Source organism: Phyllostomus hastatus, unplaced genomic scaffold, assembly GCF_019186645.2.
Source record: "Phyllostomus hastatus isolate PE091 unplaced genomic scaffold, TTU_PhHast_1.1 phas_scaffold_129, whole genome shotgun sequence".
Taxonomy (NCBI): Eukaryota; Metazoa; Chordata; class Mammalia; order Chiroptera; family Phyllostomidae; genus Phyllostomus; species Phyllostomus hastatus.
Genome location: NW_025334009.1, coordinates 20,818,664 through 20,835,435, shown reverse-complemented (window position 1 = coordinate 20,835,435; position 16,772 = coordinate 20,818,664). Strand labels below are relative to the sequence as shown.

The window sequence follows — 16,772 nt, the reverse complement described above, 5'->3', positions numbered from 1 at the left end:
TCTGATACAGCATTGTTTTCTAAAATTGAGTGAAAAATTCAAATTCTTACTGTCATTAGCTTGCAACTGAAATAATTTGAACATTCACATGTGGTATTTAGACATGTCACTTGCTCAGGAATCTGAGTTGGAGAACACAGCAATCTCAGGATTGCGGGTTAGAGTCACGTGGCCAAGCTGCGGTGAACGCACATGCCCGTCTTTAACCAACCACATGGATATATGAGTACATATATGCAGTTATGAGTACTTATGGAAGTGTTTTTTTTAAAGATTTTATTTATTTATTTTTAGAGAGGGAAGGGAGGGAGAAAGAGAGAGAGAGAAACATCAATGTGTGGTTGCTGGGGGTCATGGCCTGCAACCCAGGCATGTGCCCTGACTGGGAATCGAACCTGCGACACTTTGGTTTGCAGCCCGAGCTCAATCCACTGAGCTACGCCAGCCAGGGCTGAAAATGTTTTTTTTAAGTTACCCCAGAATTCTATTTTGTAATCATGACCCAGGACATACATATAAAGGTGCGTGTCATGTGGACATTTGTGCTTTTTTAGTGAAGGGAATGTTTCAGAAATATGTAATTTACTCGAATAATTTCTATTCTGGTCTTTTTTAAAACTCATGTTGATTGTGACTCATTGTGTTGATTTGAGGCCCTCTAATGTGCTGGTAACCAAGTTTGAAAAACAACAAACCAGGGGTAAGGGGTTAGTGAATACACTCCAGGGTTGCCCCCGTTAACTCTTTTATGCAGTGGGATTGTACATATTTGTACTTGATGAGAAGTAGAAAGGTGGCAGTGGGACTAGAGAGCACCTCCAACTCCAATGAGCTCACGGGTCTCCTGGGGACCTTGTTCAAAGGCAGATTCCTGTTGGGCATGTCTGGGGTGCGGTGTGGGTGGGCTGGTTGGGGGACGGCACACCCTGAGAAGCAGGGGGGCACAGAAGTCGGTCTGGGGGAGGGGAGAGGAAGAGAACAGGGTGGGACACACCACTGCTTTAAACTAACACTGTCCAAGCCAGGGCCTACCCCCTCCACTGCCCTTGAGGTCACTCACGCCAGGCCTTCCTAGCACACAGCAATCTCTTCAGCAAAAGACGATGCCCTTCAGCAGATCACCTGGTGACATCAGCACCTTCAAAATCCTCTCCTCTGTCCTCATTATACCATTTCCTTCCTCCTTAACAAACACCCAGGCAAAACAAAGCAGAGGCCAGCCAACCCAGTTTTTCAGGGTTTGGAAGCCCCTCTGCAGCGATTACCTAGCAATGTGGGCAGTGGCTAGGTTGGGAATGCAGGGACAGCAAAAGACAATGCTGGCGAACCAGAGGGTGAAGGATCTATTATCATTTCATGTCAGGAACTTGTTAAACTGAAATCTGCTTAACAAGGTGAACTGTGCTCATAAAATACTCCTAAATGTGTCAGAAGTAAATCCTACAGCTCAGAGCCTGATTTCCCCATTCTAAACCATAGACTTGGAGTTCCCAAACTGGGAAATACCAAGCCATAACTGTAACTGTTTCTCATACAGCACTAACTCTGTGTACTGGCGGCCTCCAGAATTTGAGGCATAGGTGTACCGATAAAGTAAAAATATTCCTCGTTCAGATAAGGCTGTCTTCTTTCCATTTCGTGAACTTCTCTAGCAAGGCGGTGTGTTGCTCACCGCCGTACCCACGCATGCACCTGGCACGTATTTGGATAGATGTTTGATAAAAGAATGGATGAATAAACTTTTAAAAAATATGTTACATTTTAACATATACCTTATTAGCTGATTTGCCATTGCAGTGCTTGCTTTATTAAACTGAGCAGGAGCCTTCAAAGGGGGCAAGGGGGCAGAGATTTAAAGGAGCATCTTCCAAATTGCAGTTGTCCACAATGCAGATGGAGAGAGGAGAGAGGAAGGGGGAAAGAAACAGACAGACGGACCAGGACAGTGATTCCTGGCTGAAGGAGGACGTAGCAGGGGGAAGTGCAGGTGTATCCGAATCAACTGGGAAAATGTTCAAATATTCCAGAGTGTGGAATGTCTCCCCTACCCCATGACGAGGACTAGAATCATAATGAATAGGTCATTATAATTGATGGGGAACTGGGGGAGGGGAGGATTAAAATTTGGAAAGAAGGCCTGTGGCAATGGTTTTCTGTGGGGACATTGGGCAATGTCTGGACAATTTTTGATTGTCACAGCTTGGCAGGGCAATGATAATGGCATCTAGCGGGTAGAGGCCAGGAAGGCTGCTAAACATTCCACAATGCCCAGAGCGGCCCCCCACAGCAGATAATTATCTGCCCCCAAATATCAGTAGTGCTGAGGCTGAAAAACCCTGCTCTGTGGGTCTCTCTGTACTCGATCCTGTACCGATCGCTAATGGTGTCAGCTCCACTGCTCCAGTGAAAGGCAACCTGTACCTCGAGAGAATGGAGCCGAAGTGCAAAGGAGATCAACGATTCTTGGCTGTACACGGGGCTGCAGTCTGAGCACATGGTCATGTGCCAACGACAAGAAAAGCTAATGTATAGTATAAACGCTGCTGGTGCCCCAACCCTCTCCCACGGGGCTCCTCATCAGTGCCCACCAGCTTGTCTTCCAACTGCCTCAAACTGCGTTCTTGTGCCTGGAGGCGTGCTCTTGGCTGCCCAAGTGGCAGTCCTGAAATGTCGGGGAATCAGTGGCTTCTGGAGGCAGTCCTTGCCTCATCCCTGACAGGTTTTGGAGAATAAATACACACTCCCTTGCTTCTTGGGTGGGGTAACTATGAGGCACATGTTCCTCGTTGCCTCCCAGAGTTCCCCCATGTGGCTAAGCTCCAGGTGCCCATAGTGGTAACTGGTTTGATTTCACCCCCCTTTTGGCTGCTCTCCTAGTCCTGGCTCCCTTCTTCATCCTCCCACTTGTGTTTTCTTCACCTCTCACCTAAAATAACTCGCACTTGAACTTTCATCTCAGGGTCTGCTTCCAGGGAACCCAAAGTCAATGGTAAGTCTTTTGAAGGAATGTTGGGCTGCCAGCCACTGGGTGCTCAGGTTCCCCTGATGGATGAGCTCTCTGAGTCCACAGTAACCCTCGTCCAGAAGGGCTGGTTTTTCTATCCCCAAGGCCTGAGCACAGCATTATTGGGCTCCTCCTAGTCCCACTTCTCTCAGATCATCAGAAACACAAGTTCTGGCAAATTCCTCTAGCATCCATTGAGGAAAGAAGGAAAACCACTTTTTTTTTTTTCAAGAATGGCAGGAAGGAAATGTAACATAGTTCCTATTAGTCTCAAATGCCTTTAAAGTCAAACTTCTGCTAGCACTCATGGAAGAAGTTAACAACCTTGACTCCGAGAAGGGGGTCTTACTCTAGTGCTGGAAGGAGGCAAAGACGAAGAGGATTGACTGCCTTGGTTCAAATGAAACTTTACCACAGAACAGCAGAGGTGACTTGTTTCAAAACACTGCTAGATGAAGAGGAGAAATGAATTGTAACCCCACTCAAGGTGATGCTGATCACTCATCTTCCATGTAATGGGAATTCTGAGACACTGAAAATCTTAAGGGGAAAAAAAAGTCCACAAAAAAGCTAGGAGTTGTGAAAGACACCACTGTAGCTAAGTGTCCAAGAGACCCCTCACGTTGGCCAAAGGGGCATTTAAACAGCGATGTAGCTTGACGCTTTCCCCGTTTCAGAATGTTGCCCCTGCAGAAACCCGAACCTACCACCGAAGGAAGTCCTTGTGGTCATACATGCTGAGAAATCAGGCCGCTGGGCTTGGAGGTCTGTTTACATACAGTAAGCCCTTCTTAGGGCCCTTTCTTTACAAATCTTCAGGAGCCACTTTTCTCAGATCCTAGATTTTTGTTGGATTTCATCTTTGCAGACAACTTTCCCTCTGGGACCCTGATTTCTTCTCAACTTAGCTGGGGAGATGGGAAGATCTTCTGTCTCAATTCTTAGGCGTGAATACCTTTTTTTTTTTTTCAGAGAAAAGAACAGCATTGCTTTTCTGCTGGACAACCTATTCCCTTATTTATAATGCAGGACAGCAGGGCCTTGTAAGTGTATATTCTGGTTCATCTGAGGACACACGGCACACGGATGTTCACTTTAAAATTAGATTCATCCTAATTATATAAAAACAGCAGGGAAGGATTACTCAGCACCTAGGGCTGGGCCTGTGCTTCTAGACGCTACTAAACTTGTTTAACACACAGCCCCTGCCCTCTTGGAACTTCAAATCCAGAAAAAAATAAATAAATAAGTAAAAAACCAAAAAAAACCCCAAATCCAACTCATTGACAAATATGAGGCCTGGACAGTGAGTGGTGACGAATATATATAGTAAGTGACTAACCATGCAACTTGGGGCAAGGGGGTGAGGGAAAATGTCATTGACGGGCATGTTTCAGCTGAGCAGAAGCAGAGAAAATTGGGATCTCAATCCTAATTAATAACAGCAGAGTTTCTGGAGCTCTGTGAATGAAGGTTATTGTGAATCTGGGATGAAACAGAAGCAAGGGAAAACATTTATTGAACTTTGAAGGATAAAAGTTTGAATTTGAATGGCAGAAGAGCATCAGAACAAGGGAGGGGAGTAGCTGCGATTAAAAAAAAGATGTAAGACCTAGCTGACGTGGCTCAGCTGGTTGGAGCACTGTCCTGTAAATGGGAAGGCTGTGGGTTCAATTCCTAGTTGGAGCACATGCTTGGGTTGCAGGTTTGGTCCCAGATAGGGTGCAGACAAGGGGTAACTGATCAATGTTTCTCTCCCTCTTTCTCTCCCTCCCTTCCTCTCTCAATAAGCATGTTCAGAAGCGAGGATAACAAAATTTAAAAAATAAAATAAAAATAAAAAAAAGTAATGTAGTTAGCTTAAGCCCCACATTCAATATAAGTGAAAGCCAAATTTGCATTCAAAAGGCTAGAGTCCTGGGATGGTAACTGAACATCGATTATGCTCATTTTCCACAAACCCTGAGGGTTCACTGACTTCTAGGATTGACCTTGGAATATATCTCCTGAGGCTAAAAATTGCTAGGTCATCTATAAAAAGGAGGTTGTTACCAATAAACACATAATAACAATTCAAAATTAAACAAAGTAATGACACAAAACTTTGTGAGCTCAAGGAGATTTGGAGATTGACCTCTGGTCCCTCTCTTTGATTTCCTGCCTTTTAGGTAATAATGCCCCTTACCTCCAGGGTGCAGGCTTACTTAACACAATCAATTTTACAGCCTTGGTAAAAATAAAATGATAATAACATAGTTTTCTGTGTATTGAACACCTACCAGGCACTGTACATGCTCAGCAGTTAATAATCATCATGTCTTTTAATCATCTCCACAATGCTCTTAAGTATCAATACTGTTTTCATTGCACAGAGGGGGTGCCTGGGAGAGCACAGGTAGAAGGTGGCAAAGCCAGGCAACTGACTCAGCCCCTGTGTGTATGTCTACCACCCACCCCTACCTGCTGATATCTCTCCCCAACATCCCAGCTGTCTTTCAATCCAGGGCCCGAATCCCCAGCTTCTACTGTCCCTACAACACTGTCAGCCAATCCCTGCTCTGTGACTGGTCTTTAAAATAGGACTTTACTGGCACCTATACTTGTGGGTTACCCTGAGCCCCAGAGAACCTAATGATGAGCCCCTAATCAGTTGGGGATTATTGAGAGAATTATTTCTCTTCTGTTATGGAATATCAAGAATTAGCTAAATTCTGTATCTGAAAGGGATTTGTCAGGATTAACTTCTTAATATTTCAAATTTTAATTTTCAAAAAATTGCTGAATATTTTACAAAATTAGACTTGTGGAGTTGAAGACAGTCCTACCTAGGATAATATAAAGATGCACATTTATTTCTTTATTTTTTATGTATCCTCAGAATGCTACTTCTTATCAGTGGTTAGTCTTATTTCTTGATAATCCAGAAGGCATGTGCCCTTTGCATTTCCTTGCTTCTTAGAATAAGACATTTTAATCATAATTAAATGGTAAGGTTTTCAAAAAGATAAAATATGCATAGTTAGAAGGAAAAAGTTTCTTTGTTCTTTTCACTTACCTCGCTTTTATTATTCATGGCCCTCTTAAATTTCCTTCATGAGAGGTACTTCTACAGGCCTGGTTAAATATTTGATAAAGCACATTGATAATTTGGGAAGGGAAGAAAACAAAAGCATCCTTTTTGATTAAAAAAAAAGGTTCCCTTTGTAGTAAGCAATGATGAGTGGGATAAATATAAAAAAAATTGGTATTTTTAGTCAAGATATTATGCAATGAGTCATTTATTTAAGCAGTCTAAAGCACTATAAAATGATTCCAGGAAAATGGCTTCAAAACCTCTCTGTCAATACACCAAGAATCAGCTCTGGCCTCTGCTCCTTAGTAACTCTACTTTAGATTTTATTTCCCTTCAGAATAAATCAGCACATTAATGACGTGCCAGTAATAGCAGGGTTGATCACCGGCTCCCAATACTACGTCCACATTAGGACCGACATTGATCTACCAAGGAAATCAACATGATGCTCAAACACTAAAAGGAAAACCCAGGGCTCACAAGAATGAAGACAGGCCCGTAACAGTGGAAGGAAGTAAGGAAACAGAATTAGGTCAGACAGGAGGGTGGTACTGCACCAACACATAAGACTGGGTTACCTCATTGCTATAAAGATGTTTCCATCCCTTGCCCATGTCTTCTCAAACAACAAGACAGTGATGTGATGAGATCCACATAAGAACTAAAAAACAGAGTTGTACAGTGTGGCTCAGACAGCTCCCCAAACGATTCTTGCTCCCCGTTCTGTAGTATAGAGCCAACACCAGAAAGCAAGTGCCCAGTAGGGACTATCTTTTATCACCCTACTTCATTTTGCTGGGGGCATGTGATTCCTTCTCACCAGTGTTATTTAAGCAAAGTGACTTCGTGTTACTTCCAAGCCAATGTGGTTGGGAAGCTGATGACCTTCTCCCTTCTCCATTCTCATTCCCATCAGTGGTCTGATGCAGTGAACACAGGACCTTGCAAGCCATGAGCTAAAGATGGAGGAGCCCAAGGGCAAAGGTATGGAGACCCCCGTGAACCACTGTGGAGCACAGCTACCAATCAATCAGAAAGGACAATTTGCAGCTTCACTTGAGTAAAAAAATGAACTTCTAGTTTTTGAGCTACTGTGCATTTTTTATTTCAAAGTGTAGTGATTTTCTAGCCAGTATATGTGGCAAGAAAAAGAAAGTGCCTCAATCATTTGAAATAATGTATATAAGTTATTTTTGCATGGATTTGATACAATTATGGATTTTTAAGGCTGAAGTTGGGTTGCCACAATTACTAGTAGCTACTAGCTACAAATGGCCGTTGAACATTTACAATGTGACTAGTTGAAGTTCAGATGTGCTGCAACTATAAATACATACCAGATATGTACAATTTAATAAAAAATAAAATATCTCATTAATACTCTTCTATTGGTTACATGTTAGTAACATTTTGAATATATTTGGTGGGATAAAATATTTTATTGAATTTAAGCCCACTGGTTGCTTTGTACTTATTCATAATGTGGCTACTAGAAAATTTTAAACTATGCATATGTGGTTCATGTTATATTTCTACCGGCCTCCTCCTGGGCCCCAGGAGCTAGCAAACTACAACCCACAACCTGTTTTTGTAAACAAATTTTTACTGGTACACAGCCATGCCCGCCTATTTACACATTACCTATGGCTGTTTTCACACTACAACAGAGAGCTGAGTAGCCTCAACAGAGACTGTATACCCTGAAGAGCTGAAACTATTTGTTGCATGACCCATTGAAGACAATGTTCACCACCCCACAGGCTGACAATGACTTTGAGATTATCTAACTTACCTACTCCTACCATTTTATGACTGAGGAAATCAAAGCTCAGATAAGCCAAGAGACTTGTTCAAAATATTTTTATTCTTAATGAGGCGGTATTTACATAATATCACTTGCACTCATTCACTCCATATTCTCCAACATCCCTAATTTTGATCATTAAAGAAATAAAATTCCTATCATTTGGAAAATCGACACTTAATACTGAACAGTGAATCTCAGCACCACGAGGCTAATTCAGCGTTGTCAGGCAGAAGTCTGTTTCTGCTGGACACAGGCACTGCGGGCATGTGTATGCAACAGCCGAGTAATATTCAGCTACAAAAAGGCTGTGAGATGGTCTTTACACTTCATTTGAAAAACATTTTAAAGAGAATCAATTATGTAATCTTCTTTCCAATTGAACTTGAAATCTCCCTAATTGCAGATCTGGCTTGCTAAGAATATTCATTATTAGAATTAAATTAGAAAAATTTTTCTATATTTTGGAAGAAGTCTAATCTGTTCCCGAAGACTTCATGGCAACATGTAACTGCCTCGTTGCGGCAACATCGTCTCTCAAGGGATTATTCTAGGAGTCTCTTACTGCGCTCATCATCTCCACTCTCTCTTCCACTCAAGATCTGTTCCAAAGAGATCTTATAAAATAAAAATCTGATTTCCTGAACACCCGGTCTCTTCATGTTATTCAGACAAAGTCCATCTTCTTTATTGTGGTGGGGAAAGTCTTTGTGACCCCTACCAGGCCCTACAGCTTCATTTATTGTCCTTTTCATGAGAGTCAGATCAGTGGGCTCCTTGCAATTCTTGGGGTCCTTGAAATTCTCCAGACACTTCATGCTTTCACCCTGCTTTGTACATTTGTAGATGGTGTTCTTACTGCCTAGCACTCTCCCCATTCCCAAGTATGGGATCTCACTGTACACTGCACTTATTTCATCATAGAACTTATCGATATTGTAATTGCCTGTTTAAACATTAATTTTACCACCAGTAGAAATGGCTAATATTTAGAAATACTTAACTCTGGGTCATGTGCTACATTATTTTATTTACTTTTTACATGTTCTAGGTGAAACTGAGAACATACAACAAAGCCAGGTGAAGCCAGATTATGAATCTATCTATTCCCACTGCACAGCCCTGGTTCTTAACTCTACACCAGCGGTTTTTGATGGGGGTGAATTTGCTTTCTACAAGACATTTAGCAGTATCTGGATACACTGTGGATTGTTGCAACCAGAGTGAGGGGCAGATACTGGCATCTGCTGGGTAGAGGCCAGTGATGATACCAAACATCCTACATCACACAGGACAGCCCTCCACTGCAAAGAATTATCTGGTCCCAAATGCCAATATTTCAGAGGCTAAGAAACACTGTCCCACAGTAAATCAATTCCCATAGATTGTCCCAGGATACTCTGAGACTAGTTTTTTAAAGTGTAACACTAGGGACTATTCCTCACAACCTCTTGCCATTTGAACTTTAGCCATTTGAAGATTTATAGACACACACAGAGACACACACATGTGCATCCTCATGCACAAACACACAGATAAATGTTTTGCTACCTACTTTCCCTCTTGGATATTCACGATGCACTCTAGTATAAAAATAGGCTCTGAACACTCTTGCACTAAGTTGTTAAACTCAGGATTTCCCAAACATAATTGGCCAGAGAGTAACACAAGTAAATAGTAAAATAAATGAAAAGTAAAATAATACGAGGATTTGCGAAAATATTCAGGATTACGGGGGACTAAAAGGGATGACAAGATTTGTGGCTTGGGACAGCAGCGTGACTATGGAATTCTCTCTGTGATCTGGAAACTGGGCATGGGAACCACAGCTAAAGCCAGAAGCAAGCAGCGCCTTTCTCGCTCTGTGTGAGAACATGGCACACACTTGTCACAGAGGCAGCTTCTGCATGTAAGGACATGCAAGTAGGTAAGACATTTATGCTATGGAAGAGAAACAGGAAAAACTGACCCCAACCTGGCACTGTCAGGACTGCTATCAATCATTATTCTGAGCACCCATGCTGTGCCACCATTGTTGAAATCTAGGGAAACAGAGTCGTCTAAGGGAAATGAGAAGAGGGGATGATATCCGAGCCATCCTGAGAACTAAAGAGCAACATAATGCCACAAGAGTCACAATCCTCAGTGGGTTCCTGAATGTCACGATCACACATTAAGCCATTAAAACCACGACTATCTTCTTCACTCTCCTCACTGCAAACACTCCTGAGCCACCGGAGGAGTCACGTAGTGTATTTCCTAAATTAAGAAGACATACCTGCTGTCATTGTGCATTCCTTTGCCCAAGTTTTTACTTTAATCAGCTTATCACTCCTGACTTTCTGAATAAATCCCTAATTCTTAAAAAGATTTTATCTATCCATTCTCAGAGATGGGAAGAGAGGGAGAAACAGAGGGAGAGAAACAGCAATGTGTGGTTGCCTCTCATGTGCCCGAGGACCCAGTCTACAACCCAGGCATGTGCCCTCACTGGGAATTGAACCTTCAACCCCCTGGTTCATAGGCCAGCACTCAATCCACTGAGCCACACCATCCAGGGCTAAATCCCAAAATTTTTGATCGCAGAAAAGGAAACATAATCCTTGAAGGCTCTCCATTGGAACTAGGAAGTTGAATAAATAACAGTTCAGATCAATCCTTTCCTGATGACTACATGTGCCCTATCTATAGTCCATGCTCAGTGTGTATACACATATGTATGTTATAATAAACATTATTGTTATATACACATTAGATATTATAATATACATACACTATATGATGTATACGTACCCTTGTATGTGTATGTGTATATGTGCCTGGCTGTCACAATGTAAAGGCTATAGTATGCTTCCTGGGCCAGAGAGTCAAGGTTCCTGGGTTCTAATTCCAGGCTCTCCTGACTTGCCATTTGGAAAAGACACCTAAGTTCACAATAGAGCTCAGCCTCTCGCTCAATAAAAATAGTACTGGACAAGAACTGCCAGTCCGTAAAGTCTCCAAGGTCCCCTGAAATTAGGGCAGTATGGACAAAACGACGTCAGTACTGAACACAGAGCATTATGTGCTCTCACATAATGCCAGGTTCCTGCAAGGAGGATATGGAAATGCATTCCTTGTGACTCAGTGATTTGGGTATTTCCACCTCCCCCTCCCCACTTACTGAAATGTCATTTGACTAATAAGTTAGGGAACAAAGTAGGAATGAACATCCTTAATCAGAGACTCACGGGCCTAGACGTATTCAGCCGCATACCACATGGATACCAGGGGAATTCTGGGTGGATCCCACTGCAAGTTGTACTGACACACATGGGCTGCAGAAACTACAATCCCTTCCTCAGATTAAAATAACTTTTCTCATCCAGGGCCCCATATAAGAGAACCCAGTGGGTATAGACCATTTCAGAATATACACATACTGTTTCAAAGGTCACTGGGCTGCATGGCGAGCTATGAAATGACTGGCAAGGCCAGCACATAGCGCCTGTATGGATTTATGTAGACTGAATCCTTATTCAAATCAAGTGCTCAGAATGACTTTAAATAAAGCAAGGAGTTAACTCGCTACCCATTACTCAACCAGTTCAGACACTAGACTCAGCCCTTCAAGCAAAATAATCGGCTGTGATATGATGCAACCCAGGCAGCAGACATGCACTTGGGGCAAAATCAAGTGAGAAGGCGACGCTTGCTACCAGCATCAGAGAACCAGAGGCACCCCCTCTTCTCACCCTTGATTCACTCTTCCAACAGGCCTCTCTCTGCTCATGTGCGAGGCCCTCTGCTAGGTGCTGGCAGTCAAGGGTGAATAAACCCATAGCCCCTCATCACAGCTCATGGGGAGAGACAGAAATGGACACAAGAACAAACGGCCGTACTGGAAGATAAAAGCTAGATAGACTAAAGCACAAAGCATCGAGACTGCCTGTTCAGAGAGGTGTATGGCCACAGTGTCATTTTCAAGTACCTGGCTGTCCTGTCCTCTCAGATTGCTTTAGTGAAAAGCTTGGCTGTGATGCTGGATATTTGAGAGAGTCAGCCTAAAGAACATGTCAGCCATTCATTCCTCTAGGTTTTCGGAGCTCTATTTCTTTCTGTCTTGGGGACAATCACTAGAATCTCTACTGCTAGACCATGGGCAGCTTAGGCTCCAAAAGTCAACTCTCACTGGGTTACTTTTCTCATTAAGCCTTTTGCATTCGCCCCCTCCCCCCGCTGGGGCTGGTGAAAGACATGATCATATAGAGAAGATCATATAATGATCATCTTCATTTCCTGGAGAACTGAGGTTCAAGTACTGGCCATTGTATGATTCGATATTTCGTAGGTGTATATACTAGCTGTCAGGCACCATAGTAAGCACACAGCCAATGTTATCTGATCTATCCTTGTAACTTTAATGCATACTCCAGTTCCCTTTTTTCCTATTAACCTGGCTGCTGAGAAGCTCAGAGCTACATTAAATACTCAAAAGCAATACACATTTAGGATTTCAGTTTAATTATCTTTTGTTGGTACCATTTTTACCAGTCTCATGATTCTGTGGAATTTTTACTAGGCATTTGCTCAGATGTGGTTCTGAAAGTCAACACTTTATAAACAAAAACAAATTCCTGTAATCAATTGTAACTTCCTTTTAGACTCATTTGTCAAAAGAGTTTCCATGACTAGCTACTTTGAAGACAACCCCTTGGGTATCACAGCTCCATCACTTGAAAACTCTGAGAATGTGGTATTTCCCATAGTCATCTGGTTCAAAATATGTTTAGGGAAGTGGAAAAAGGGGGCAAAAGGAGAGGCTGACTGACTACATTTATAATGCAGGGTAACCACCAGAATACTTCTAGTCTGCCTCCAAGGGCTCTTTCTATCTCGTGTGGGATCCCGACAGTCCATTTGCCCCTTCTCCAACCGTCACTTCTGTAGATCAGCTAGAGATGCTGCTAGAACCTGCTGAGTGAGAGGAGGCATTGCTACCATCCAGTGATGTCTGTTTCCTGGAATTTCACTCTTGGCCCTGACAATCCCTCTGGAACTCATAAAAATTCTGCTGAAACCTAGGGTGTTGAAGGTCAAAGTCTTCAGGGAATCAGGTAAGACATGGTGCTGCTGAGGAATTTCATGTACTCAAGGCAAATGCCCCCAGGAAAAACTGGCAGAAATAACTGCTTTGTCACTACACAAAATGAGGCTAGCTTTCACCTCAAAAGAGAATGAGAGAGATAAACCAAGACTGACCCATATATACATGGCGCACGCATATACAGGCACAGATCTTGGCAAAACCCAATGGGTACTCATTTAGGATGCTTAGTCAGGTATTTGGGGGAACACAGTGTTTGGGCACAGCTGTTCCTTTATTCAAAAAAGATTGATTTAGCACCTACTGTGTGCCAAGCACGGTTCAAGATGCTGGAGAATCGAGAGTGAATGAAGTAGTCAGGACATTTTTTCGCATGGACTCTATATTCTAGGCACAGGAGACAGGTAATCTGTAAGCACCAATCGAAATGAACAATTCAGATTGCAAATAAGGCCAATAAAAAAGGTGCGGGGAAAGGAAACAAAAAAACCAATGTCTCAGGAGGAATGAGGGACTGCCTTTGCTCAAGTGGCCAGGGGAAGGCTTTTGAAGAAGGTGACACATAATCTTCCAGGAGAGGGACAGAAAGGAGCTGAAGACACCAATCGCCTTTACTCTGATTTCCATCAAAAAGACCAGCTTACTAAAAAAAGAAACGTGCAAGCCCATGTGTAGCTCCCCACACCCTGTGCTCCAAACAACTGCAAAAGTCCCAGAGAAGGAAAGGAATCCACAACTTTCCTAAGGGAATTTTAAGAAATCACCTTTTCTCAAAAACGCTGATTAAAAGGAAATTGTCTTAACTCATCTCTGTAGCAGAATTTACTACACAGAATCTTTAGGGAGAAACGGAATGTTTATTACTCTCATAAACGCAGTTACTCTATGACAACAATATTCCAATGTCAGTAAAATTATGCCTTCAGATTGTGATGCCAACAGGGATGGCTCCATAAAAAATAGTTCTGTGCCTACAGAGTCACTTACTTTCATTCACTGGGAAACAAAAGCAAAGCAAAGTGTATTTGCTACCAGATAGTCAGCCCCACCCCCTTCCAATATATAACAGAACTTTGAAACTCATTAAAACAAAATTCTGATAGTATCTGTTTAACAATCACAAATAATAAATGTCTGTTCCCCAATGCCTTCCCATATAACACCCTAAATAAATCACTTACTATTGAATTTCTATGAGAGTCACTTAGAACACTTAGCCAAGTGGCATGAAAACTCTTAAAAACACCCATTGCTCAAAATACTTTTCATCAAAACACCTTAAAAAAAGGTTTCCTAGTCTCCGACTTGCTGCCGAATAAGAGAGGTAAACAGAAGTGCATTAGGGAGCAGTCACAGTGAGTATTCAGAATGAATCATGGAATATTTTGACTAAAATATGATATTTTACTTTGCAATTCAGTGCATGCTATACATTACTATAATGTAAATAAGCATACTAAACTAAAATAAGGCAAAACAATGTAAAGATACTGCCTGAGAGGTCTACATTACCCAATGCATCTATCCTTATAAAAATCGCTGTGCTCTGATATTAATACACTGTCCAAGGAATGCTTTATGGTTTTGAACTTCAAAAACAGGTCTTTAAAACAGTATCACCAGCACGTGAGACCAGTGACATGCTAAGGGGATGACTTTGTATCAAATTCATTTCCTCACTGGGGGTAGTATTGGAATCTTCACAAAGTCTAAATCTGTGTGGGGAGGGGAGGATGGAGACTCTGAACTTGTCTGTTCAGGTAAATGCTTTTCTTTGACTCACTCAGAAATTTCCCATTTGGGGAAATTACACCTTTAAAATTAGTACATTAATAAATACAAACGCATCCCATGCTCCCTCTCCCCAAGTCGGAAGGCTTAAGACTTAGCACTAATAATAACCCTACCATGGTCACTGGGAAATCCTTCTCTAAAGTGACAACAACACTAAGAAGGACAAAATCCAGGAGGCGTAAAAAACTCCCCCAAATTAGTCCCTCCGAGGGGTGGCGCGGGGGTGGGGGAGCGCACAGCTGCCACCGCTCTCGGTGTCAGAACCAACTTCAGGCCACTCCGGCGAGGATGCTGCGTCAAGAGAACCGAGGCAAAGAAGTGCGGCTCGGGAGGCCAGCGAAATCGCCACCGACTCCCACAGGAGGCGGAGAGAAGCGAAGTCACCAGGCACCGGCGACAGCGCACGCCAATATTCAGGATTATTCTCCTTTCCAAACCCGGCAGTTCCGGGGCAGGAGCGAACGGGGGGAGGGGGACCCACAGTCCCTTTAAACCGCACCCCCCGTGTCTGCCAACCTTTTCCGAATCCCTGTGTCACAGAACTTCCTCATCATGGAAACTTCCACTCGGTTCGGCGCTGAGGATGCCAAACTCCATTTCACAAGGAGCCTGTCAACAGCCTGGTTGGGGTTTGAGGAACGGAGCCGCTGCGATCGGAGCGGGGCCCCGGCCACCCTGCTCCGCCACTGCCCACGCTGTGGCTCCCGGAGCGCCGCCGCGCGGCGCCCCAGCCCCGGAGGGCCCCTCCGCTCAAACCTGGGGCGCAGAAACCCCGCGGTAACGGGGCCGCTGACTGACACCCCCCACCCACTCACCCACGCCCGTCCGCCTGCCTGCGCGCGCTCAGCTCGCCTCCCGCAACCCTTCACTTTCCCGAGACACCTCCGTCACCATCCTGCCCACCCCTCTGGACATTTGAAACTGTCGCCCCCTCCTCCCGCCTCCCCGACACTCCCACCCTGGCCCCTGCCTCCGCGCGGTCCTCTCGCCAAATTACCAGTGCCCTGGAGCCGGTTGGGTCGGGTGCCCCTGCCCGGGGAAGGCAGCCGGCGGGCGCGCTCGCCCGAGCACGGGGAGTTGAAGGTCTCCTTTCCAAGCGCACTCACATTATTCATGCAAAGTTAATCCCCGCCGCGTCACGGCCGCCCGCCCGAGGATGTGCGCCTTCCTTGGCCAAGCCCCGCAGTCTCCACCCTCCTCCGCCCCCTCCTCCCGGCGGCGGGGTCCCGGGGAGCGCAGACGACGGGACGTCGCGCGAGTCCTGCAAAATGTCAACTCCTTGGGCGAGGAGAGGCGGCCGCCGGCAGGGCCGCGCCGGCCCTCCTCTGCCACTCCACTTTTATAGGCGTAGGAAGAGAGGGTGGCCCGGGCACCGGAGTCCCCGCCTTTCCCGGCCCCCAGAGCGCCCGCCCGCCCCGGCCAGCTCCCGGGGCGCTGTTCCTCCGAGCCCCGGGCGCACGCTCCGCGATGCGTCTGCGAACCGGTGACCTGGTTTCCCCTCCAGCCCTCCCGGCAGTCGACTCGCGCGGCGGCGACAGGCAGGAGCAAGCAAACCCGGCTCCGCCAGGGGCGCAGCTAGGAAATGGCCTCCCGGCTTCACGTCCCGCCGCCACCGCCGCCCGGGTCGCCCGGCTGGCACCCGACGCCCCCTGCCTGGCTCCCGCCTGGCACTCGGCTGGCTGGCTGACGTGTCGGCCACTCCGGGATCGCGTACCCCTGCCCCGTTCCCTACACACCCACCGCCCCTGCTGGCCGCCTCCACACCTGCCGCTTTCCCTCCTCCTAGTGGCGGCCGTGCCTTCCACCCAGGGTGCGGTGATTTTGGGTGGCCGTGCGTCCACCCACTCGGCTGTGTGAGCACAGAGGTTCGGGTTTGGGCCCCATTGCTTTAGCAGGCAAAGTGGAAGGGATGGGGGATGGGTGACAGGCGCGCGGGGCGGAGGTGACTTCCAGAAGTGTGGGCTTTATTTTTGCCGGCCCAGTCGCGCTCCTCCCTTGATCTCCAAACCAC

At 45.1% G+C, this 16,772-nt stretch overlaps 1 protein-coding gene across 2 annotated transcripts in view; it reads right to left on the bottom strand.

Moving 5' to 3' along the window:
• The window catches only part of THRB (thyroid hormone receptor beta), a 340,841-nt gene extending 324,782 nt beyond the window's left edge, over window positions 1-16,059 (bottom strand). For both annotated transcript variants that reach the window (XM_045856658.1, XM_045856657.1), the window contains exon 1: window positions 15,759-16,059. The gene's annotated coding sequence lies outside the window, so the exon portion shown is untranslated. The remainder of the gene's footprint in view (window positions 1-15,758) is intronic.
• Between the last annotated feature and the right edge of the window lie 713 nt (window positions 16,060-16,772).